Source organism: Heptranchias perlo, chromosome 8, assembly GCF_035084215.1.
Source record: "Heptranchias perlo isolate sHepPer1 chromosome 8, sHepPer1.hap1, whole genome shotgun sequence".
In the NCBI taxonomy this organism is placed as follows: domain Eukaryota; kingdom Metazoa; phylum Chordata; class Chondrichthyes; order Hexanchiformes; family Hexanchidae; genus Heptranchias; species Heptranchias perlo.
In genome coordinates, this window is record NC_090332.1 from 10,581,921 (window position 1) to 10,609,449 (window position 27,529).

The 27,529-nt window shown below is 43.0% G+C and overlaps 1 protein-coding gene across 1 annotated transcript in view; it reads left to right on the top strand.

Moving 5' to 3' along the window:
- Window positions 1-27,529, top strand: part of adss2 (adenylosuccinate synthase 2) — a 68,158-nt gene that overhangs the window by 2,369 nt on the left and 38,260 nt on the right. The window lies entirely within an intron of this gene.

The following is a 27,529-nucleotide window of genomic DNA, read 5'->3' on the forward strand; positions in this document are numbered from 1 at the left end:
ACTGGTCTCTGCTGGTCTTTATGCTCCACATGAGCTTCCTTCCACTCTATTTCATCTAACCCTATCTGCAAACCCTTCTAGTCCCTTTTCCCTTGTGTACCTATCTAGCTAGTATATGATAGGTACATGGCCAACTTTGCTGGCTATTGCCACAGCAATGCATAAAATGTTTTTTCTGTTAGTGCCCGATAAAATGTCTTTGCTTGGTGAGTCTGCTGAAGATAATGCATGGAGTTGCTGTGGATTTTTGAGTTGGCTTTGTTTTGGAACAGATAGGGAGCTGAACTGCGTTAGTTGCTGTTTTGGAATTACTCCGTCAATCATACGGGAAGTTATGCTTCAGAAGAGGTGTTGCTTATTTTTCTTGACCGGGTTGTATAGTTGCTGTTGAGGGAGAGAAGCAAAACATTATGTTCTGTTTCTTTAACTGTCAAATCATAGGTGATGCAGATCAAACAGAAATGCAGAGATAGCAGCTTGGTAATGTTACTTTAACATAAGAGTATAACCAGATAACGTTTTGCTTCTCTCACCCATAGCAACTATTCAACACTGTCAACAAAACAAGCAACTCCTTTCCTGAAGTTTAACTTCCTCTACTATCACTGAGCAACCGTAGAACAGCAACAAATGCAATTCTCTTCCTTGAGTACTCCAACATAAAATAGACCCACCTCAAAACTCCACAGCAGCAAATATTCAGGCCAAACCTTGCACTTTTGGGCAATATAATTATCATGTAACAGTTCTGTGGTACAACGCACTGGCTCTCGCCTGCTCTGAAATGGTCACTGAAAGTGGCTGATTATTTTCTTCTCCCTTTTCAAGGTAACTCTGGCCATGAAATATTCTTTGGCTGAAGGAACAGGTGGCAGACCAAGTCACTCAGTACATTCTGACTTACGATATTGCATTTATATTGCTAGAGCTGCTACATGAAGCAGTTTTGTAATAGCCGTGGCTGCTGATGCTGCAGAATCCGCCCACTTACATTGCTTAGACTCCATGCATTGTGCATTTGTGTAAAATTTGCAAATTGGGACTCCTCGCTCCCCCCCCCCCCCCCCCCCCCATTCCCCAGTGCACGAGGAGGGGCCGCACAAGCCAATAGGCAGAAGACTGCCTGGTGGGCTGAGCCAGGAAAGATGGATGGTTGCTGGCATCACCAGAGGCGACTATTAACGTTGCTGCTTCCAGAAGCGCCTTGGAAAACCACCTCTTGGGTGGGTACAGGCTGCTCTGGAGACTGTAGCATTGTGGCACTACTGCTGAAGTCAGTTGTAAAGTTTGTGCAATGTGAGAGTGAGCTGGGGTATGTAGCCCCTTGCTGATTTCATAAAATGATACAGCACAGAAGGAGGCCATTCGGATCATTGTGCCTGTGCCAGCCCTTTGAAAGAGCTATCCAATTAGACCCCCTCTTTCTCCATAGCACTACATTTAAAAAAAACGTATGCTTCCTTACGGAGAAGCATTTCTTTAACACGATATTAAACTTCAAGGTGTGCTGGAATTTGCTTAGGTAAAAGCAGCTCTATAAACAGTGGCATATGTAAATTCGCATACATCCCCATATCAAATTAGTTTCTGCCATTTCCAGCGGATACCAGTCCACAGCACAAAGTTGCTCACAGACTTGGTACTGCTGTGATGAGTTGTATGATAACTGGGCACAAGCATGAACCAGAGGAAAGCTTGCATTGCTGCAGTAGAAGATAGTCTCTCAAAGTTATGTTTAAATACATCAAGCTGGCACCAGAGAGTTCCACGTTGCATCGGATCTGTGTCATGGCTCCCTGTAGTCTGATGCAGAATGGGGGTGTGTTCCATTCACCCATCATCCTCCTAATACCCTAGGCATGTAGTGAAGGATGGTGTTTAGTTGTGTGCAATAGGCTGTGAAAGATAAATATAGTTTATTTTTATTAACATTTTTTCCCCCTGTAGTCTCTTTCCATGTTAAGTATTTCACAGAAATGAGGCTGCCTAAAACTGAAAAGACCGAATAATCTGATTATTCCATGTCCTGTTTTGTTAGTGCCACTTTTTCTTTTGAAGAAGGTTTCTATGTACTCTACATCTGACCCTAGTGATGATTTCAGAATGTGCCTGCGGCAGTGCTGTCAGTCTAGTGTGCTGCACCTGTAGATTTACAGTATAAATAGACTATGGAGTACCTGCCACATGATTATTATGATAGCGTGCAGATTATGCTCGGGTACAGCATTTATTTCTTCAAACCTTTTTTGGTGAATTCTTTTTCTTGTCAAAGGGTGGGATGAATGCGCTGGGGATTGCACACGTTATTGCTTTGAGCACCAAACGCAAGGATTCAGCACTCTAGGTCACAGATAACATAGCCAGGTGCAGGTAATGTTTCCTCCACTGTGCCTTATCTACAGACTCTCGAGTGCTCTAACTGCTCTAGTGGCATTCTCCGCTGGCTATATCACAAATCAGCCAGTACAAGGGGAGGACTTAGTGGAGTTAATGTTTCTTTTAAAAAGTGGTAATGCAAAAAATAATGGGACTTAAGGTAGACAAATCTCCAGGACCGCATGGTTTCCACCCTACGGTATTAAGAGACGAAGAAATTGTAGATGCCTTTGTCATAATTTTCCAAAGCTCTCTAGGTTCAGGAATTGTGCCCTTGGATTGGAAAATTGCAAATGTCACTCCATTGTTTTAAGACGGGGGAGGGAGAAACGAGTAAATTACAAATCTGCCAGTTTAATGTAATTTGTTAATTTGTGGGGAAGTTACTGGGATCTTATGGACAGAGTGACTAAACATTTGTACAAGTATGAGTTGATCAGAGATTCAGCATGGATTTGTGAAGGGTAGGTCATGTCTGACTAATCTAATTGAATTTTTTGAGGGGCTCACTAACAGGGTGGATAGACGTGTTTACATGGATTACCAGAAGGCATTTGATAATCTCGTGCAGAACTTTTATCAGCAAAAAATGAGAGCGCATGGAAGTGGAGGTAACCTTAGGTCATAGGTTGATAATTGGTTAAGAAGTAAGAGAGAGAGAGAAGGGGTGAAGGGAATGTACTTGATTATGACATGCACTGTACCCCAGGGATCTGTACTGGGGCCTTGGCTTTTCACCATATATATCAATGACATGGATGAAGGAATAAAGAGTGGTTTATCTAAGTTTTCAGATAACATTAAGTTGTGTGGATGGGAGCAGGAAGTTACAAAGGGACAAAGACTGCTTAAGTGAGTGGGCATAACTGGCCGATGGAGTTCAGTGTGGGGAAGTGTGAAGTAAGCCATTTTGGATCCAAGAAAAAGACAAGAATATTTTAATGGCGAGAGACTAGAAACTGGAGGAGCAAAGGGATTTGGTTGTCCAAGTACACACATCACTAGAAGCTAGTGCACAGGTACAAAAAGTAATTTGAGTAATCAAGTAAACTGAGATTGACAGATTTTTGATCAGTAAGAGTATCAAGGGATAGGGCTCAAAGGCGGATAAATGGATCAGCCATGATTTAATTGAATGGCAGAACAGGCTCGGCCTATGTTCTTTGACCTTACTGAGTGAAGCAATTTGTACTGAGAGCTCACGCCCATTAAGAACACCCATTGAAATTGGCCGAACTCATTTCAACAAGGAACCTTGTAGACTGTTTATGTATCAATGTTTTTAGTGAAATTTGTTCCTGCTTGTATTTGTTTGTCAAATGCTTTTTTATGTACTCTTTAGTGTCCCTGTATTGTGTTATCAGCACAGAAGGAGGCCAATCGTGCCTGTGCCTGCTCTTTGAAAGAGCTATCCGCTTAGTCACATTCCCCTGCTCTTTCCCCAAAGCCCTGCAAATTTTTCCCCTTCAAGTATTTATCCATTTCCCTCCTTGAAGGTTATATTGAATCAACTTCCACCACCCTTTCAGGCAGTGCATTCCTTGGATGGGCAGCAGGTGTGGTTGAAATGTCAGCTTTCTGGTTGCTCTGTGTAGCCACTCCTTAACTCATCTGCAAGCTACACTACCTGGGTAACTTGTACAAGGGACTGAAATATGGAAGGGAAGTTCACCAATAAAATTATTATAAATTGCAGTAATAATTCCTTAAGATAGGTCTTTACATAATTGTCTTGTAATTCTTCTAAATATAGATTCAGATTATAGCCTGCTTCTCTCTGCAATCTCCTTTAATAGATATGTATATTATCGTGTACATGTTTCACTCACCTCTGAGTGAGCATTTCTTCACTGAGTGTTGTGAATCTTTGGCATTTTCTACCCCGGAGGGCTGTGGATCCTGAGTCGATGAGTATGTTCAAGGCTGAGATAGACACATTTTTGGACTCTAGGGGAAATCTTTGGATATGGGGGACCGGGCAGTAAAGTGGAATTGAGGTTGAAGATCAGCCATGATCTGATTGAATAGCGGAGCAGGCTCGAGGGGCCGTATGGCCTACTCCTGCTCCTATTACTTATGAGTGCTCCCAGCAAGCTGTTTGACCGCTGTTCCCCACCTTACAGCTAGTCCCGTGATCCCTCCCAGCCGGGCACCAGCGCACCAGTCTCTCCCAGGGTTTTGGGTCTGTCCTCACCTGTGTGTTATGCCGAAGCTCTCGGACATGCCAGTCAATCAGTGCTGCCACTTTGGATCCAGCACAACAGCAATAGGAACACCATCCAGGACTTGCGTGCTACCTCTTTGCCTCTGGAACCATGCTCTCTCGCACCCCAAACCCAAGCCAACACTCATTCCCAACTTTCTTTCTCTGACATCTGTTTCCGCAGCTCTAGGTGACCCTATCCCTGCCCCACCCTCACTGCCCATGCTGGTAGCCCCCTCTGACCCATCTTACATGCCCTGGGCTTTTTAAAAAAAAATTTGAAAGTCTTGCATTATTGACAACCTACGTCACAATTTTTGGCCGAAAGACACCACTGCTGTATGGCATTGCGAGTTTCCTTAGAGGAGTTCAACATAAGGAGGCATTAGAAGCCACAACTGGGTTTTGGGGTAGACACTTCCTATTACCAGTCTCTAGCAAACCCATCTCCGAAACAGACCGGCCAGGTGGCTTCAGAGATGGGACTAAAAGATGCTGTCCAGGGTGGTGATGGAAGTGATCTCCTGGTCTGTCATTTGAGTGAATTGTTTCTGTGGGAGGCAGAAGGGTGTTTGAGGGCTGGGCACACACTCGAGAGGAGAGCCATGGTTTTGTATCCGGGGGTGGCACTTGTTCATCTGCCTATCAAGAGAGTGTCTGTGGAAGGTTAAAAGAAAAGAGTGGGAGATGTACAGAAGCTGTGAATGTGAGAGGCACTTTTATGTGACTTGCAAAGAAAGCAGAGGTGATAGAGAGAAATTGTACTGCACAGAGAGGATGACGGAACGAGAGGCAATTAGAAAGCCGGGACGACAAACCGAGACCTGGGGAGATAAATCACAGATTGGGAGACGTGGAGTGAGACCGAGACCCAGTTTTAAAATTTTCGTCCGTGAGCAACAGATTAACTAGTATTTGAGTTTCTTTCCTTTAGTGGTGTCGTTTTAATTTCTTTTCTCCTTCTCTTCTGGTCTTGCTCCTTGGTCTTGCTTTTTATTTTCATTCTGTGGCTCGCTCCGTTCTTTTTCTTTCACTCACCTGTTATAGGGATTCCCATAACAGATGGGAGGACCAAAACTTGTCATTTGACTTAAGATATTTTCTGTGCTGGGGTCTACATCCAAAGCTGTGCTTGTGAATTTGCCAATTCTATAATTGGTAATTAAGTAAAGTTAAATGCATCGCAAACACAGCGTAGTTCAGAATACTAGTGTGATTATATTAACTGTCAGTGCACAGAGCATGCAATAAATGTCCAAGCTCTTTGTTTTGAACAGGTACAGCGTAATTATGTATTATTTCATTTGCCATGTGGGTGTTTATAATACTGCTCAGTGCTGACTGTAGAGCTCGGGCTCAGACCTCTGCCATCAATCATCTTCCGTGGCTGCAACTTTCAAATGACAACTGTTCCTTACAGTAATAACACATCCTTGATGCACTTAAGCCTGAAGCAAAAGATCATCTCTACTGGGAGATGCAAGAAAGCAGTCTGGACATGATCTTACCTCCTTGTTAAGCATCTGGTCTCTGCTTCATTCCCCCCCTCAACATAGTGATATATAGTCGAGATCAGGAACTATATGGTGGGGAGAATTCTGGGGTGCCACAAAACACTGCACCATCATTGGTAAAATGTTAACCATTCATAGTGCTGTGTTGCTACCTATCGGCGTAACCAAGTATGCAAACTGTTTAACCTCATTCACCTTTTTGCTCACAACTTAGAAATTCTTGTACTCAATAGCAAATCTTTCCCTAACAACAAATATACCCAGCATTAAACACACCCGGGTGGCCCTGGAGAGGGAGCACATGGTGTCTGCCAGTAGACTTGAGGCCTTCTGTGACCGGTGGGCACCAGAGGGACTGGAGTGTATAGTGGATAGGGACCATAGTATTCTTACTAAATTTGTTAAGTTTCCTTTATCCTTCAGTATGATATGGGTGTTTATTGTTTGTACCACAAAAAAAACAGTGGCACTTTTAGTTTATTGGGGTTCATGGCCTCCTACGGGTTCACTCAAAGATAACCTACCATTAAACAGAAAGACCAGGACTAACCAGTTAAATTGATCTCTGCAGTCTTTTAGGAGAAAACAAATCCTGTAACACTTTCCACATTCCATGTTGTTGATCACACTCCATATAATCTAAAACCTGTTTTCATCTTTGCTATCACATTGAAACATTTAAGACCATGGCCTTTCCTTGTCTCTTAGGCCGACACAGTTATGTTAGCTACTTTCTTTGTTCACCTTGAAGTGGACACCAGACCAATGACAAGGTCTCTGCAATCAAAGCCAGCAACAGAACACTATCATTTTCTACAATAAAGTTCCAGCAACTAACATTGGGAATAAAAGCTGTGGTTTTCTTGATGAGCTGGACTTGGTCACGTTTTCAGGTGACGGTGTTGGGCTGTTCAATCTCATTGCCACCTTTTTCAATAGTAATTCTGTTGGTATTGGGAATGCCACTGCATGGCTTGACCTTCAGGGCAGTCCGCATGCGAGCTGCCTCCCGCTGTTTGTTATTTTTGGTCACGCTGAATGCTGAGATATTTTTGGCTGCTCAAAGCCTGAGGCATTTGCTGATCAACATTGAGATTTCTTTTCCCAAAAAACTTATTGATTGCCATGATATGTTAGGGACTATTTGGTATGGTATTTATATAATATACGAAACCTGGAACACACAGCACAGACACATGAGACTTTTTAAATATATATTGAGACTTTCTGTTTGTCACACCTATTTCCTGTTCTGAATTACCTAAAGTGTAACGGTAATGCCTGCTGCGGTTACCTTGTTAATAGGTGACACTAATATATGCTATCACTGGTGGTGCTGTGGTTTGAGCCACCCAGGCTCACTTGCCATTTTGTCCTGTTACATTAAACATGGCTAAAAGCATTTTCTCTGACCAACTGTGAGCAAGGCCGCAACAAATTCACTGATGTATCCGGTATTTTCTGGTGCCAATTGTCTCTAGGTGTGTAGGCAACTAACTAATTAGGCTGAATACAGATAGAGATCTGTGATCGTATTCCATGTATTGTGTGTGTAATATATTCCCTTGACCCGATTCTTCTCTCATCCTCTTGTGAAGGCACTGACTCATATTCCGTGGGCAGTGGCAGCCCTTTGGTATATTGTTAAATGGTCACCCTTCTGTGGCTATTTGATCATGGGGGGGAAAGAGAGGCATCATAGTTAAATCTTTCCCTAATGTCTAATGGCCACTTTCCAGCAGAGGTACTGGATAATCAGGAGCAGGAGACCTGGCTAATTTTTCATCTCCTGGGTCACTCAGGACAATTTTGGAGCTCCCACTGTACCCCCAGTTGAGATCAAATTGGGATCCTCCTGATCGATTATGGCTCTACTACATCAGGGTGGTGTATTCACCTCACTGAGTCATGTGCGTAGGGAACTATCGAGTATATTTTAAACACAAGCTTGTATTTTGATGCGGCAGAAGTGATTACGGTAATAGCTTACCATCTGCTGTCGCTTCATTCTGTAGTTATGTTTATAATATACAATATTTGGAAATGTTAATACAAAGGTTTATAAACAACTACCTTAAGGTTCATTGCAAGGGCATTCCAACAGCATGACTACATTAAAACTGAACCTTTTTGTTTCCCCTTTCCTGACTAATGTGTTGGTCAAATATATTTTGTTCACACCATAAAATATAAACAAAAGCACAATGTGAATTTGACTGAAGACCTGAAAGTGATCCCTTTGTGGGATTTGATTGTCTCCAGCTTCCCTGTCATCAGCCTCTTGAATTAGCAGTGAAAATATGCCGTGCCTCAGTGGGTCTCTGAGTCAGAAGGTTGTAGGTTCAAGTGCCACTCCGGAGACTTGAACGCAAAATCTAGGCTGACACTCCACTGCAGTACTGAGGGTGCTCTGCACTGTCGGAGGTGCTGTCTTTCAGATGAGACGATAAACTTCTGCCCACTCAAGTGGATGTAAAAGGTCCCATCGCACTATTTCAAAGACGAGCAGAGGAGTTTTCCCTGGTGTCCTGGCCAATATTTATCCCTCAACCAACATCACTAAAACAGATTATCTAGTCATAATCTCATTGCTGTTTGTGGGACAAATTGGCTGCCGTATTTCCTACATTCCAACATTGATTGCACTTCAAAAAGTGCTTCATTGGCTGTAAAGTGCTTTGGCATGTCCTGAGGTAGTGAAAGGTGCGATTATAAATGCAAGTCTTCCTTCCTTTCTTTCTTTCTGTGTGGTTAATTGTACTGTTTTTAACTCTCTTTTCACCACCTGCCCACATCATTGTGAAGTTGGGGAGGAGGTAGAACTCTGCTTGTACTCAGTCCAATGTTAAAGGTCTCAACTGCTGGCATGTTACTTAGTGCGTGGAAATAGTTGACAAGGTAGCATAGCAGCCTGCCACCTGCATATGTCTGAGAGGAGTTTGTACTGGATGTTTTTGTACTGTAGTCAGTGCACATTAGTACTAGTGCAAGAACATCTCTTCCAGGTGGTCTGGCTACCAGCTCATAGATGGGCTTCTGCCTTTCTTGTATGTTTTGCAAAGGATTGATGCCCGAGAAGGATGGCACCATCCCCAAAAGTGCAGTAGAAAAGCAGTAATGTAGATAATTTAGCGGGAAGGGTTTCATTTGCACAGTAATTTAAAATCATGCTTCTGTAGTTCAGATGTGTTTGTGGTTTTGCCAAAACAGTGTCTTCTAGAAGTTCCTGCTCTTCCACAAAGCCATTTTAGTAACCTACACTATTATTACAAATACTGACTTCCTATGTAAACTGGTGGTGCCTGCCTGTGCCTTCCAGCCGATCTGTATGGATTAAATGAGCCTTGGAAAAGCAAAGCTGAATAGTATTTTGTAAGGTAGCGTGATCTCTGCAGTCCAGTTTCAAATGAAAGGTAACCAAGTGGGAAAAGTACTTCAACCAAGAATCTAGAAAGGAACTGAATGAAGTGAAAATATTTCTCTTCTGCTTGGAATTAATTATTGTTTTTTAAAAAAAAAAGCATAATTTATTTATTCATGTTTTATGATTTTCTTTTAAAATATTTGCAGAGTACACATAGTGAATACAAATGTCAGCTTGGCTCAATTTTAGCATTCTCACTTCTGAGTCCAAAGATTGTGAGTTCAAGCCGAGCTCTAACATTTGAGTACATGATCTGAATTAACACTTCGGCGCAGAACCAAGGAAGCACCACATTGTTGGAGATATTGTCCTTCAGATGAGATGTTAAATCGTGGTGTCTGCCATTCAGATGGACATTAAAGATCCCATGGCACTTTTCAAAGAGGAACAGGGAGTTCTAGCCAGCATTTCTCCCTCAAACAACGCCAACAAAAATCGATTAACTCATCATTCATCTCGTTGCTCTTTGTGGGCTCTTGCAGTGTGCAAAATGGCTGGCACACTTGCAACCATCACTGCACTTCAAAGTAATTTATTGCATATGAAATGCTTTTGGGCATCCCAAGAGATGTGTTAAGGAATTTGCATTTATATAGCACCTTCTTTGTTTACAGTGACTGGAAAACATGAGTCTTGAAGTCAGGAGGTGGGAGTGCCCCTGCCATAGGTTAGAGGTGCTGTTTCAGCTTTAGATATAGGTCAGCCCACTCTCTATAACTTAGTGTGAAAATATTAGACTTCCAGTTAGAGGAAAAAAAAGACTTGCATTTATATAGTGCCTTTCATGACCTCGGCATGGCCCAAAGCGTTTTCCAGCCATTGAAGCACTTATAATGTAGGAAACGTAGCAACCAATTTGCGCACAGCAAGGTCCCACAAATAGCAATGTGATAATGACCAGATAATTTGTTTTATTGATGTTGGTTGAGGGATACATGTTGGCCAGGACACGGGGGAGAACTCCCCTGCTCTTCTTCGAATAATGCCATGGGACCTTTTACGTCCGCCTGGGAGGGCAGACGGGGCCTCGGTTTAACATCTGATCCGAAAGACGGCACCTCCGACAATGAAGCACTCCCTCAGTACTGCACTGGAGTGTTAGCCTAGATTTTGTGCTCATCTCTGGAGTGGTCTTGAACCCACGATCTTTTGACTCAAAGGGAAGAGTGCTGCCAACTGAGCCACGGCTAACACTGAGGTGTCTTCTGGAGGAGTGGATGCTGTTGAGAACGTGAGTTATGTATACTGCTCTTACTTAGCCCTTGGTAACAAATTTGATAGCAGCAGTATAGAGCTTCATTGACTGACCTGTCAGCAAAGTCCACGGGATAACAAAACTTTTCTAATGAGGTTAGGGATGTCTCAAACAAGACTGTCTCAACTGGCATTCAAATGGCTTCTGCTACAGATCCTATTTTGGAGAGGGAAGTAGATACCACACACCAGGTATGATTTTATAATGTTAAATGGCAATTAGGCATTTTAAGCCAATGGCAGGGAAGCTGCTGCTTATAGGGCATCACAGATGTTCTACTACATGTATGAACCCATGTCAGTGCTACAGCAATGGCCATGCATAAATGTGTGCTATAACCCAAGACATAATGATCAAGTTAGTAATTGCCCTTTTGACTACACTCTCCAGTTTCATTCAGTGAAAGAGACACAACTAACAGCAGTAGGTCAGAGTTCTGTGTCTTTACCTTCAGTTCTGGAGTTTCGGTCCAGTCCAGAATCATGGGGTTTACATAGATTATACAGCACAGAAACAGGCCATTCGGCCATGTCGGTGTTCATGCTCCACACAAGCCTCCTCCCACCCCTCTTCATCTAACCCTATCAGCATATCCTTCTATTCCTTTCTCCCTCGTGTGTGTTTCAAGCTTTCCCTTAAATGCATTTATGCTATTCCCCTCAGCTACTCCTTGTGGTAGCGAGTTCCACATTCTAACCACTTTCTGGGTGAAGTTCCTCCTGAATTCTCTATTGGACTTATTAGTGACTATCTTATATTTTATATCAATCCAAGCACTGAACTGTTTGCAATTCAGAGCTAAATTAGTCTTACCTAAAAACTATGATTGTAGTTGGTGTGAGACATAGAAATATCAAATTGATCATGTAGAGTGGAGTTCTCTTCTAAGGTTGCAGTTAAGATGTGTTTTAGGAGAGTGGGGGAGTTCTACTCTGCTTCTGACAGTGTTATGGCTGATGTTAGTGGGCTTGTTGCTAACACTAGGGATCTAAACTTTTTAATTAAAAATAGGAAAATGCTAGTTTTCAATTCAAAAACCCACGAATGGAATTACATTCTCAGAAGTGGCACCTGTTTTTAAAGCAGTGGATTCCAGCGACCTAGAACATGGAGTTGGGGAGGGGCAGTGGAAGGACGTGTTCCTTTCCCCAACATTGGCATTGCCCCTCTTGAGAAATGGAGAAACATATGAAGCAAAGGATAGCAATGGTCCAAAAGTGACAGCCAGTCCAAGGAATGACACTGAAAAGGTCTATGGAAATCTCTGTTAAGTCCTGCCTTCCTGAGGCAGAGCTAACTTTGGTTTGGTGGGTGGGGGAGGGGCTGCTGTTGGTGGGCGCGGGCAGGCTAGGGAGATGAAGGAATGTAACAAAATCCCAAAGTGAGATCTCCAATGTAAACAGGGTTTAAGAGACTATTTTAATTTTTCCCAATTGGCCGTTTGCTGCTTATGCTGAACAGGTGTTCATTTGGCCACTACCCACATAACACATTGCTCAGGCGTTTGATCTTTCTACACACTAGCTTATCTCGGTCATTTGAAAAAGTTTACAAGCCACCCATTCTACATTCTCTTGCATTTATTTTGTTCAGTTTGGCTTATTTTATTTCCAAGTAAAATGCTTTTTTTTTATTGCTAAACTTCCTACCCACTCTTCAAAAAAAAGAAACTATAAAACTGCTTTTCACTTGTGTAGACCTGATTTCGTTCAATAAGTTGTTCATAAATTGTAGATTAAAAATAAAGATAGGCCAGAGGTGGGCACTGCGGCAAGCGTTCTTTACATATGAGCATTCCTGCTACTGAATTTGGGTAAGTAAATGTGAAACTTGTTGGTCGCAGGCAGTCCCAAACTCTGGTTTTACTGAGTGAAGCCGGGGCCAGCTGCCTCAAGGCAAACCAATCTTGCAGTCGGGGCCTGAAACAGGTATTAGGCCCTTTATTTGCATATGCAAAGGCACTACGTCTATTTCAGGCATGTGCCCTGGATGCCTATTTATTTTTCTTTTCCGTGCCTTAAGTCACCTAGGCCCCATGCTCTGGAATTCCTTCTGTAAACTTTTCTGCATCTCCACATCCTTCCCCTCCTTTTAAGACCCTGCTTAAAACCCACCTCTGACCAAACTTGTGGTCACCTATCCTAATATGTCCTCCTTCAGCTTGCGCCCACTTTTTTTTTGTTGAAGTACCTTGGGTGTTTTTTTTATGTAAAAGGCTAGAAAATGCAAGTTGTTGTACACTAAATAGATTTTTCAATTGTCCAGTAATTTGAATTAAGTAATTTTGAATTATCAGGAGTGGATGTTACCACAAATTTTAGTTATAGTCTTCATTAGATTTGTATTTTAGCTTGTTTTGGCAGGGTAGGTAAATTGTCAAATTTAATTGATGGTTTCCATATTTTAGGTCCTCTTTTCAAGAAATTTTAAAGCACTAGGGTGATATTGTTTTCATTTCTTACTCCAGTCATTCTGTGGCCATGCCCTCCATAAGCTGGATTGAGAGTGCCCAAACTCTCGTTTACATTAGACATTACAGCCAGCTGAAAGTGCTTTCGTCTCATCCGTCTGGACTCATTCTGTGCCATCCGGCACCCTTGGCACATCCTTGTGAAAGGGGCCCAAGTAACGGGTCTGCACATGGAGGCAGCACAAAAATACATTTCCCTGAAATCCACAGCTACTGCTCCATGAAAACTTTATCCCTTGAGTAAGCAACTAGTAGTTGGTTCTCGACTATCACTTTTAAAGAAACCATGGACGCACTTGAAAACTACTATGCAGCCAAGGATTTGGTTTGCTCCTTAATTCTAATAACGCTCCTGTGAATCGCCTTGGGACCTTTTACTACATTAAAGGTGCTATACAAATACAAGTTTGTTGTCATTTCAGGTAACTTATAAGTGAGCTGATTAAGCAAGCTGCTTATTGAACATGTAGGTTAGCTGATGAGTACTTACAACATGGGGCTTTCTCTTTGGCTGAGGGGGAGTTTTTGTTTGATCATAGCGTTCTTGGACTTCAGATCATGTGGCAACAACTTCCATATTTAGCCATTGAAATGGGGACTGTGGCTGGAAAGGAGCCCTGTGTGGAAGGATTTCAATTCAGCTGTGTTTGTTTAGTTGGTTTGCTGCTTCAAATGTCCTGAATATTTGTGGATTAGCGAACAGGATCTGATTTACTGCTAATGCAGTTTGCCTTATTTTCGGAATCATTTATATTCCAAGACTCTAGTGTATATAATGTGTGACTTCCAAAGATAGATCCTACTACCCTTTTCCCTCCTCTCTTCCATCTTTTCCTCCCAACAGGCTGGTCATGTTGCTAATTTGTTTGGCGAGCATGTCTAAGCACCTTGGGAGCAATTTGAAGTGATTGAGTGGCATACAAGGAGTGTATTTTCACAATAGTACACTATATTGGCTTAAATGCAACTTTTCCTAAGGCATATTGGGGCCCGATCTGTTTTAACCTGAGGCCTGAACGGCGGGGTGGTTGTGGGGGGGGGGGGGTGGTGGGTGGGCGGGCGGGCAACAGTAGTGCTGTTCCAGCCTGGTCAAACCTGCCAGGAACAGGAGCCAGAGCCAGAGGCAGGCCACCCAGCAAGGTGAGTTTTAAAACATTTACATTCAGTTTCCTTGTGGGCCAAGAGGAGCTGGAATGCTCACCTGAGCACCACAAGGAAACCTTGGGCCTCCCCCATCCCTGGCTTCCTCCCCCATCCCTGGCTTCCTCCCCCGACTGGGATTCAGAAAACATCTTGTGCCGTGGACTATTCTCGCGGGTCTCTGACAGTGGCCTACTGTCGCCCGATTTTAAGAGCTGGGCAGCCACTTCTTGCCGATTTCCTGGCCCTTCCTGCCCGGGAGTTAAACAAACTCGAGCCCATAGTTTCTAATCGTTTTGCGATGTCTAACGTTTGACTAGCTGATCTATAGTTACGTGGTTTATCCTTCGCACCCTTGACTACTCTCCAGTCTCCTGATGTGATTTTGTATATCTAAGGAAATTTGGTGCTAGACCCTCTACTATCCCCTCTGACTTCTTTCAAATACTTTTGATTGCTTTAACAGCCTAATGTGTTTATCAGTTTTCAGGAAGGTAAATGAAGAGTACTCTTGGGGGGGGGGGGGGGGGGAGAATAAATTGCAAGCATCTCTTTATGAATATATTGACTCTACGAATTGGAGACTGCAGGCTCCTGAATTTGCTTCTGTTTCGGCCCACGTAAGCTATTCTGCACACAGATCACAGACGTACTGCCTGTCCTCTCTCCCCTCCCCTAATTCACTTTTGTGTATACTCATCAGTTTAGCAGCATCTACTTTGATTCAGGGATTCAGGCATTGTGCCTGTGCTGCCTCCTCTCCAATGTTACTGTGATCTCTGATTGAGTTCCAATTGTGTTTGTCATTTTTTGTTGGGTGGGGCTGGGGGATTCTTTTTTCCTTCTGGCTGTTATAGAAGCAGCGAAGAAAGCCATTTGGCCCATCGTGCCTGTACTGGCTCTTAGAAAGAGCTAACTAATTAATTAGTCCCGCTCCCCTGCTCTTTCCCCATATTCCCCTGCAGATTTCTCCTTTTTAAGTATTTATCCAATTCCCTTTTGAAAGTTACTATTGAATCTGCTTCCACCACCCTTTCAGGCAGTGCAGTGATTTCCAGATTGTAAAAACTTGCTGCCTAAAACAAATTCTCCTCGTTTTTCCCCCCCTAGATTTTTTGCCAATTATCTTGAATCTGTCTCCTCAGGTTACTGACCCTCTTGCCAGTGGAAACAGTTTCTCCTTATTTATTCCATCAAAACCTTATGATTTTGAACACCTCTATTAAATCTCCCTTTAACCTTCTCTACTTTAAGGAGAACAATCCCAGCTTCTCTAGTCTATCCACATAATTGAATTCCCTCATCCCTGGTACCATTCTGGTGAATCTCCTTTGTACCTTATCCAAGGCCTCACCAAATTTACATAACCCGATTGCTGTCCACTGAAACCCTATTACAAAGCTGCCTGCTATCCCTGGTATGTCGTCTTTTAACAAACCGAATTTCCCTTGGCTGTTTTTCAGAAGTCTGATCTCCCCATTGCAGATGCCAGTTATATTAATTTGCCTATAGAGTAGGATTGCATGATGGACTGATTACAGCTCTGCCATTACAGCTCTGCTACACTTTTTCCAGACCTCGGACGGTTTTGCTAAGTTCTGATGATTGGAGCCTTTGATCGGCTTCGTGGCAGGTTTTGTTTACTTTACGCGGCATGTTCGCGCAAGAATCTAACCGTTGCTGTCGTTGGTCTAACTAAGCACGGCATTGTGTCCGAGAATCTTAATAATCGGTGCCATTGCAATGAGGTGAGTCTCCAGCCAGTCTGATACGGTTACTTGTTATATTGCTTCTAGGTTTCTAAGCAAACGCCACGTTCTCCTTTTTACTGTAGCTGTGTGCTGTAGTTCCCCATTGAAGTGTCTTTCAGAGGAGGACTTTTTTTTTTGTCCAGTGCTATGCAAACACAAACGGTCAGGTCCCAGTTAGTATTGGAGGCACTGAGTTCACTGTTTTGTGTTGTTGCTGGCGGGAGTATTATGCACATGTTGCCAATGTTATACAATCAATGCGCTTGGATTGTAGTGACATTTTTGAGTTACCTAGACCCAGTATCTTTATTTCACTCTCAGCCAGGGCTGAGATGGGGAATTATTGGAGCTGTATACATTTTTTTTCTCCGAGGTTGCAAATGCAATGTTTTAAGGAATGTGTTTTGGCAGATTAGCAATGTAACAGAAGCCCAATATAATGGTGACTTGTCACTTGCATTGTTTAGTATCAAAACGCTAAGCAAAAATCATTTTTGTGCCCGAATGGCTCTTCTGACACTCTTTCTTCACCATATTATAACATTTAAGACTAGGTTAGATAGGTGGTTGAAGGAAAGGGGAATAACAGGATATGGGAACAGGGCAGGCATATGGGATTAGTGTGTGAAGAATAAATCAACAACACAAACTGGTTGGGCCGAATGGCCTGTTTCCAAGTTGTAATTCTATGTAAGTATGTAAGGAATCTTAGAACACCAGGTTATAGTCCAACAGTTTTATTTGAAAATCACAAGCTTTCGGAGGCTTTCTCCTTCGTCAGGTGAGTGTTGGATTCCTTGAAAATTACTGCATATATAGTCAGAGAACAATGCCTGGTGATTACAGATAATCTTTCCAACTGCCCGTTATCAAGGCAATCAAAGGAATTGAATAGTGTTCAGACAGAGAGACATTAGATACAAGACTACTGAATATACCAACGGCCAGAGACAGAGACATCCAAAAGGAAGAGAAAGAGAGAGAGTGACCAGTTGTCGGAGAGGGGCCATGGATGGAGTCTTGGAGCATGCCAGATGTGACCATGTAGCACAGGAAAAGACCAGCTGGTTCATTAAGCCTGCCTCATACTGTCATTGTGCAACTTATGCATACCTTGCAAGAATCTGCTGGAAGGGGTGCACTGACATCATTGGAGCAAGACGAGCTAGTAGGGGAAGAGAGCAGCTCCTTGGAGGTGGGTTTTGACTGAATCTGAATCCCATATCGTGGGTTGCAGAGAGTTTAAAGAGTGACATGTAACACAATTTCAGCCATGAGGCATATCATTGCTGATTTTGATCAGTGCTGTGGAATGGAATGTGGTAGGCCGAAATCCAGACTAGAGGGGACTTGAAGTGATGCTCAAGGTGGGCATGGTGTTGAGCAGAGAGGAATGAGCGATTGATTGGAGATGGGACCAATTTGAGATGAGGATTGAGAATAGGATTTTTAAGACTGTCGTGATACTGGAGTTCTGAAGTGGCAGTACAGGAACTATGCGAGGAAAGGAAGAGGTTAAAGATGTTATCAAGGATTGGACTAACCAGCAAAATTGCATTTTTGCTTAGTTATCAAACTCTTCTTCATTCCTGTCCCTGTATGGATCGAAATGTGGTTATTGAGACAACACTGCAATGAGTTCTTTCTCTTTCCAGATATAATTATTGAATGGTTCCACAATCCTGGTATATGGATTTGTTGCTGCTCTGAATACCATCAGTTCATCAGTCAAGGTGGAGCTAAAAGAGTTTCTCATATCAGTGACTTTGTTACAAACAGAAGATTAAAATCTGTTTTTGTCACCAAACTGCAGCAGTGTGACTGCTTCATGTGTTCCTTAACATCCCACAGTTGATATTTCCTCAAAGATTGTCTATTCCTTGTGCACAATTCATACTTTTTTTTTTCCCTTCCCCTGTTTTCTCCTTTTCCTTTCTGACTTGTACTGTACTAAAAAATCAACAAATGCCTCTATAAAATATTATCCAAATTGCATTTGGTGTGAACTGCACAAACTCATCTTGTTATCATCTAGCTCAACAACTAGTGGTTAACATATTGGACAACATTGCTGTAGCTCACTGTTATACTGTAGCTGAGCCTATGTGTTCTGACCTGACTTGAATGAGTTGATTGGGAGTAGAAGTTGATCCAGATCATTTCACTTTCAGTTAGAGTAGCAGGAAGCAAAGGGTAATGGTCAATGAGTGTTTTTGTGACTGGAAGGGTTCCGCAGGGCTCAGCACTAGGTCCCTTGTTTTTTGTGGTATAAATTATATATAGACTTAAATGTAGGTGGTATGATTAAGGAGTTTGCAGATGATACAAAAATTGGCCGTGTGGTTAGTAGTGAGGAGGAGAGATGTAGACTGCAGGAAGATATCAATGGACTGGTCAGATGGGCAGAAAAGTGGCAAATGGAGTTCATTCCGGAGAAGCGTGAGGTAATGCATTTGGAGAGGGCAAACAAGGCAAGGGAGTACACAATAAATGGTCGGATACTGAGGAGTGTAGAGGAACAGAGGGACCCTGGAGTGCATGTCCACAGATCCTTGAAGGTAGCAGGACAGGTAGATAAGGTGGTTAAGAAGGCATACAGGATATTTTCCTTTATTAGCCAAGGATAGAATATAAGAGCAGGGAGGTTATGCTAGAACTGTATAAAACACTAGTTAGGCCACAGCTAGAGTACTGTGTACAGTTCTGGTCACCGCATTATAGGAAAGATGTGATTGCACTAGAGTGGGTACAGAGGAGACTTAGGAAAATGTTGCCAGGACTGGAGAATCTTAGCTATGAGGAAAGATTGGATAAGCTGGGGTTGCTTTCTTTGGAACAGAGGGGGCTGAGTGAAGATTTAATTGAGATGTATGAAACTGAGGGGCCTAGATAGAGTGGATAGGAAGAACCTATTTTCCCTAGCAGAGAGGTCAATAACCAAGGGGCATAGATTTAAAGTAATTGGTAGAAGGATTAGATGGGAGTTGAGGAGAATTTTTTTCACCCAGAGGGTGGTGGGGGTCTGGAACTCATTGCCTGAAAGGGTGGTAGAGGCAGAAACCCTCACCGCATTTAAAAAGTACTTGGATATGCACTTGAAGTGCTGTAACCTACAAGGCTACGGACCAAGAGCTGGAAAGTGGGATTAGGCTGGATAGCTTTTTTTCGGCCGGCACAGACACGATGGGCAGAATAGCCTCCTCGTAAATTTCTATGATTCTAGAGTAGTGGTTTTAAAAAAAAGTTATTCTTTCCTGTATTTTGAGTATACCCAATTTCTTGCCTGTAAATGATGAGATCTTGTGAGTATTGGCATGTTGTATTGAACTGCCCACTTCTGTTTTTAGTGAGTTGTTAGGACTTCTTGGTGATGGGATTCAGGTCAAAAGGCAGAGTGCTCCAGCATAGAAGCCCATTTGGAATTTTTGCCTCCAGTATAGTAGAATCTGTCTAACCTCTCAATGCTTGGATTTTGTTTCCCTCGCCCAAAAGCTGCACCATTTATTCACCTTTGCTCCATATACCTTAATACTCTTGCATAACAGAAATCTATCGATCTCCCTCTTGAAAGCTCCAGTTGATCCAGCCTTTTGGGGGAAGAGTGTTCCAGATTTCCACTACCCTTGTGTGGAAAAGTGCTTCCTAATTTTGCTCCTAGATAGCCTAGCTCTAATTTTAAGATTATGCTCTCTTGTTCTGAATTTGTTTGGAAATAGTTACCGTGTCTACCCTATCAAATACTTTTATCATTTTAAATACCTTAATTAGATCACCCCTCAACCGTCTAAACTCGAGGGAATGCAAGCCAAGTTTATGCAACCTGTCCTCCTATCATCACCTGGAATTACAGTGCGAAAACTGAGTTAACTATCACGTACTGAACCCCATGTTGCTAGAGCTGGGATAAGCTTTGGAGAAATTTGTAACTTGTCCGTGGTCCCCAGGTACCATGGATGTGATTTTTATCAGGTGGTTTAGCAGGAGATTCCTGGCGAGAAACCTGGAAGGACGGATTTCCTGGGTGTCCTTACGATTTTGACGTAAGGACTTTTTATTTTGACTGTTTCCTGCCCACCAGGCCAGCCAGATTGACAGGCTGGTCTCAGTTGGACAGGTGTAAGGAATCTTACAACACCAGGTTATAGTCAAAAAATTTTATTTGAAAATCACAAGCTTTCGGAGGCTTTGTCCTTCGTCAGGTGAGACACTCACCCAACGAAGGAGAAAGCCTCCGAAAGCTTGTGATTTTCAAATAAAACTGTTGGACTATAACCTGGTGTTGTAAGATTCCTTACATTTGTCCACCCCAGTCCATCACCGGCATCTCCACATCTCAGTTGGACAGGAGAAGAGGAAGTGAAAAGGTAAGTGTTAGATTGGGGGTAGGGTGCTCAGTCATTGGGGGATTGGCGATCGTTGGGTTGTGGGGGGGGGTGTCGGAAATTGTGGGGTATGATCACTGCAGGTGGGCTTTTTGGGCCTGGGGAAGCACTCCTGCTCTTCCAGGCCCACAGGCTGTGGCATAACGGCACTTACCTGCAGTTTCGGGCCTTCTCGCCTCCCCTCTCGTGGCATGAAGTAGAAGGCCTGGGAATCCCAGCCCCCCAGGGGTTAAGTACAAAAAATATGTCAAAATTGAGGCCCACAGCCGCCTTGAAAGCTTTTAGCAACCGACCCGCCTCGACCCAGAAGTTGGGGCGGGTTTTAGATTTTTTAAATTTTTACTTCCCTACCCACCCGCGTTCTCATTTAAAATCGTCTCTGTCCTCTTGGTATGCACCAGAGACAAGTTTGTGAGGTACCTGCCTTGTGAAAGCTATCTTTAGCTTCTATTTTTGTTGCTACCCCTCCTAAACATAAGTGTTTAAGTCCTTAGTATGTTTGGGTAAACAGCAGAAGATTATTTAAGTTTGTAGTGCTGTATGCTTTAAACGTGGGTCTGTTATGAAATTTCCTGTAGGTTGAGTAGTGTTGGCACGGTAACAAAAAAGGAGAGGCATTAATACACACCTAAACTTAGCAACAGAACATGAGCGCATCTGCAGCATGTGTATGATTGGGTTCCTGTGATATATAGCGTAAAAGACCTGCTGTTGCTAAAGTTGACTTCTGCGGACTGTAAATTACAGTGTTTAATTGCTTTGACCCCAAGCTAGTGTCCAGTGACTGCACTGAAGCATGCTTTGGCTCCAGGATAATCCTCCAGTCTGTCGTTGCATATGATTGCACACCACATACCTGTAAAACTTTAATAACTTTTATATTCTGTAAAAGAGCAACTTAAGCAATGACAGGACTTTTAACTATGTATATAATGGGCGTTTGATCACATGTAATCTGTATGTCCATGACTTTCAGTTGGCTGGGTGCAGTGCAAAAGTCCAAAAAACCCTGTAAATTTGGATTTCAATAAAGTGTGGGCGTGAAATTTGTCTGCCGTGTCCACTTGAGTTGTACCCTCGGTCACTGCTGATGGGCAGTTTGTGGTGAATGTCACGTGCAACATATTGGCTTAAGTGACATTTAACCTGTACCATATGGACACCAGTACACTAAAGAGTGGTGAGAACATCGCGATATTTCGTCATGCATTGATTTTGCTGTTCATTGTTCATGCTGAACTGTGGGACGTCAAATAATTACCCTTGCTTATCAATTGTACTCCCTTTTAGTATAAAAATTCAAGAAATACATTCTTTGTCTTGATTTTTTTTAAAAGTCTGATTCTTTTTAAAGGGATTTACAAAAAAAACTATAGAAAATCACTCCCAACAACTACTTGCATTTATATGTTGCCTTGAACGTAGTAAAACGTCCCAAGGCGCTTCCAGGAGTGTTATCAAACAAAATTTGACACCGAGCCACATGAGATATTAGGACAGGTGACCAAAAGTTTGGTCAAAGAGGTAAGTTTTAAGGAGCGTCTTAAAGGAGGGGAGAGGGCTAGAGGTATCTTATGGGATATGGGAATCAGGCGGGAAAGTGGAGTTGAGGTTGAAGATCAGCCATGATATTATTGAATGGCGGAGCAGGCTCTTATGTTCTTAGAGGCGGAGAGGTTTAGGAAGGGAATTTCAGAGCTTGGGGCCTAGGCAGCTGAAGGCACAGCTGCCATTGGTGGAGCGATTAAAATTGGGGATGTGCAAGAGGCAAGAATTGGAGGAGCGCAGAGATCTCGGAGGGTTGTAGGGCTGGAGGAGGTCAGAGATAGGGAGGGGCGAGTCCATGGAGGGATTTGAAAACAAAGATGAGAATTTTAAAATCGAGACGTTCCAGGAGCGGGAGCCAAAGTAGGTCAGTGAGCACAGGGGTGATGGGTGAACAGGACATGGTGCGAGTTAGGATACGGGCAGCAGAATTTTGAATGAGCTCGAGTTTATGTAGGGTGGAAGATGGGAGGCCGGCCAGGAGGGCATTGGAATAGTCAAGTCTAGAGGTAACAAAGGCATGGATGAGGGTTTCAGCAGCAGATGAGCTGAGGCAGGGGTGAAGACGGAGGTGGAAGTAGGCGGTCCTGGTGATGGAGCGGATATGTGGTCGGAAGCTCATCTCAGATTTAGATAGGGTGCCAAGATTGCAAACGGTCTGATTCAGCCTCAGTGTCCAGGGAGAGGGATGGAGTCGGTGGCTAGGGAACGGAGTTTGTGGCGGGGAGCGAAAACAATGGCTCCACAATGCTTCACTGGCATTTGGAAATCCTCGTTATACTTGCTGATCTTGTAGGTTCCAATTCCTGTCTTCAAATTGGCACAAGTTTTGCAAAGTTTGAGATAATTATGCTGGCCCCACTGAGATTGTTTCCAAAGATTTTCACATGCACTGAAACATGTCTAGCTCTCGGTTATACTGCAGCTGGACCCGTGTGTCCCTGAAGCTATAGAATCATATTGTACTGGAGTTATTTTTTAGTTACTTTTTGTTGATTAGGAGAATTGATGAACTCGCGTATATCCCAGAGTGGTATTAACTAGTTTATTCAGAAAACAGTTAAACCATTTTATTTTGCTGAGCATTAACTGCTAAAAGGGTGAAAGAAGAAATGATCTCCCCTATCAATGCTTCCACATGCGTGTACTCCAAAATATTCTCGATGTCTTGTTTAATATTAAAGCACATGGATTGATTCTTTGTACTATTGGCCAATTCTAAAGCCCTGAGTCTTTCTGATGCTCTGGCCAGCTTCTGTGCAGTAGCATGTGTGTTTTTGTTTTTAAAAAGTGTGCAGAAAATAATTTTATCAAATTTTAAGAGTTAATCGACGAAGTGCCTGGATGTTTGCTGCTTATCTCTGGCCTGCCTCCCTGCCTTGCAGGATAAGCAACACTAAAGTTCTGTGCCCAGTCTTTGATCTCTGGTTCAGAAATGTTGGTAAAACCACTCCAAGGCATATATCTTTTCTGTGTGAGTTTAACAAATTTGAGCCACTGCAGATCCTTATCTGGGGTATTGCTTTAAAGTGCTTGAGTTTAGCTGCCAGGAATTTTTATTTGCTAATTTTTCCTGCCAGGGTGATGGTAACCACTATAAGTCTCTGCTAACAACCTGCTCAAAGTACATATTTCAGTTTGCAAACTGGTGGCAGCTGACTAGTTAGCAGTAAAACTACACTCACTTGAGACAGAAGAGATCCTTCTAATTAAAATAGCCCAGCTGATGAAATCTGAGAGTTGCAGCATAACATTTAGTTGAGTTAAAGTAGCCCTCTCTACTGTACATCAAGAATAAAAATGCTACCTGTTGTAGAATTTTTTTCGTTCACCTAGTTCTCCACGCTCCTGGAATTCTCTCCCTGGATCCCTCTGCCCCTCCACCTCCCTGTCTTTCTTTAAGACACTCCTTAAAACCCACCTCTTTTTGTCAAGCTTTTGGTTAACTCTCCTAACCTCTCCTCCTTTGGCTTACATTTACATAGTATTTACAGCACAGTAACAGGCCATTCAGCCCAACTAGTCTGTGCCAGTGTTAATGCTCCACACGAGCCGCCTCCTCCCTCTCTACTTCATCTCACCCTATCAACATTGTAATAAACTGGATAGCCCGGTGGTGATGGATAGAATACTAGAGCCTGGTCCTCCGTTGCTTCTAAGCCTTTATTGACAGAGTTCCACATTAAACACACCACACCCTAGATCAGCTCTCTTATAAATGGATACAGGAGTTCCCAATTGATACGCACCAATACAATGAATACAATTAACACTAATTGATATAAATCACATGGATACAATTAACAAACACATCCTCCTATTCCTTGTCTAGCTTCTCCTTAAATGCATCTATGCTTTTCGCCTCAACTACTCCTTGTGGTAGCAAGTTCCACTCTGAATAAATGGTTTGGCTTCCATTTTTTCCTTATGCCTCTGAAGCTCTGTGGGACATTTTCTATGTTAAAGGTGCTATATAAATGTAAGTTGTTTTGTGGGGGGGGTGGTGCGGAGAAAGCACTTTTGGGGAAGGGATGGACAGATAGCAATTCCAATTAAAAGAAATGTAATCTATTGTATGCTTTTGGTCTTAAATCAGCAATTTTGATGTACTTTAGTATTAGACCAGAGATTGTTAACCTGCTTAAGCTCGTGCAGTTCTGGATGAGACCTCAGAAACACGTGGGATATGAGCACATGCTGCAACAATTGACATTGCTTTCCCACCCAGATCCTGTGCCATTATAGACTAATGAGACACCCGGCTTGCACTCAAAACAGGACGGTATTTAGTGTGCCCTGAATGATGAATACACATTTTATTTGGTAGATTGAATGGCAGGAAGTTGCAGTGGACATGTTGGAAATTGAACCTGCTACCTTTTTATATTCTTCAGTAAACCTATCCCTTATTTTTTATGTAGATGTCCCTGTCGCTCAGGGAAACTGGTTCTATCAGCAGAAGTTGATAGGATTAGTAAAAGGTAGGAACTCGAATGGGAAAATCAAAGCTGACAAGTTGCAAGGTGTAGCACGGAGGACTGTAACATGAAATTCTGTGTAGATAATAGGAATATTTGAAACTGAAATGAAGGGTTACGGTAAATTGCTTGAGGTTCAGGTCCTGATTCCCATGTTACTGACTCCTCATCTCTTGTTATCTGTAGCATGTGAGTAAAATCTAATGGACATTTACAACCAACTTTGGGCTAAAACTGTATTTGACATTCTTAAAGAGCTTTCCAATATTTAAAAAGTACAGCTCCGCCTCACGAGTTCCAGTGTTGTCACTAGACATACTCAATATATTTGGCATCAAATTGCTACAGAACAAATTTGATTTAAACCACCCTGCTTAATGTTGTACCGTTATACCTCTTAATACATCAACTCACATTGCTTCCCCCACCATCAACACCAGTTGCACACCTGCTTCTGCTCGTAAGAAAGAAGGAAGTTGCATTTCTATAGCACTTTACCACGTACCAAAGTACTTTACAACCAATAGTTTGCTGTTGAAGTGCAATCACTGTTGTTATGTAGTCAAACACGGCAGCAAATTTGTACCCAGCAAAGTCTCCAAAACAGTAAACGAATGAGTGGCTAGATAATTTGTTTTTCTGTGGTTTTATTTGGGGGAAGATTGTAGTGCTTCATCCTCCTTCCAGACAGACGCTCAAGTTTGGAAGGGCAGAATCTGTAATCTAATTATACTGCTGGGTACTTTGCAGTTTAAGTGGACATGGTACAAAAATTTCACATGCTGGTCATTGAAGCTTTATAAAATCCCAATGACAGCGCTGCATTCCCTGGCTCAGAGGATAGAAAATCTGTTCCTAGGACTTTGCCAATTCCATTAGGTAACTAGTTGTTTGCAAAGATAATTTGGGGTAACAACACCCTCTATCCTCCCCCCCCCCCCCCCCCCCAAATCCCCAGGTGATAGTTGATCATCTTGATGACGATGACTCCTCTTTCTCTCTTCCACCCCCCCTCCCCCCCAAAAGACTTTGGCTCAGCCACCATCCTTGTGGAGAAGCAGGGGCCTACTCATATCACTGGCTGACAGATGGACAAGCTTGGCTCATGGGATACTGTGGACTGATGCTTGAGCCTTATCAGTGCATGCAGGTTAGTTTTGTGGTACTAGGCTGTTTTGTTTCCATAAATGCTGAAAACAACCGTGGTAGTATTTAAAGCCACCAAGCCCCTCCCCACCCCATACGATCAGGTGCAGCTCCACGTGTAGGTCATAATTCACATGTGGATCAGGATCAAAAGATGCCTTTTTTTTAATGGAGCATTACTGTCATGTGCTCTGCTGAAAACCTGAAATATCCTCGCTCCTCTCGTGTAACTGGAGATAGACAAAGCAGGATTTGCAACATTGTGATTGCTGGCAGCACACACTGGCACTGGATGTCGAGATTGACACACAGCTGCCTAGGGTCGGTGCAAAAACTGTTGAGCAGTTGGATTTTTTACTCATCAACTCCACGCATTACAGAATGGGTTTTAATATGTGGCTGACTTTTTATCTGTATCTCTACTGTGCTGCAGTAGGCATTGTTCAGTGACAGAGGATTCTGACTTGCAGCATCAGTATTTTATAATTTTCACTGGTGTGACCAGCCTCGCACAATGTGTTTGTAGCAATGCAATATTAGGGCAGGGGTTGGGGGGGTTGAGAAGAGAGAGCCCTTGAGCTGCTTAATGCTGTGCCGAATACACTTCAAGCACGATATTCTGAATTCATCACCTCCAATTGATCCCACCACCGGTGAACCAGTTCTTGCCTCTAGTTCAAAATAGTTACATCGTTCAAAATGTTCTCTGCAGGCACATGAAGTTTTGTTGGACAATATCTCTAATGGTACTGCTGGGTATTTTCCACCGTTCAAGTGGACATGGCATGAAATTTCACTTATGCACCATTACTTTTTATTGAAGCCCTGGAGAGGTGGGGGAACTACACAACAGCAGTGTGTAAATTATCCATCAGTAGGATCTCAGTAGTGCCCCGGTGACTCAAAAGTTTTTATTTTATTATGTTTTTTCACTGGTAACTCAAGTGCTGGGGTCAGAATTTGGCTTTCAACCACCAGTTTTTATGAAATTCACCCTCCAATTTTTGCCCCCTCCTTCCTTGGAGGTGCTGTTTAGTGCTAGGGTGGGGTTACACAGGTGCTAGGCACCCCCTGTATTGCCTCACCTCGGGCCACTGCTCGTGAGTGAACCTAAACAGCAAGTATCAGCTGGCTAGTTGACAGTGGGGATGCAACAAGCCCAATCCCTATCCTGCCCTCACACGATGTCTGCCCGTTCCAGTAGGAGTCACTGGTGGCCGGGGGCAGGTACCCTGGGTGATTTGCTTCCCTCTCCCCAGCCCCAGTAGTTTAAGACTGCCGAGACTAATTGTAATGCCCCTTGTGAGATCAGCTAACTTGAGCACATACCTGAACCGTGCTGCTT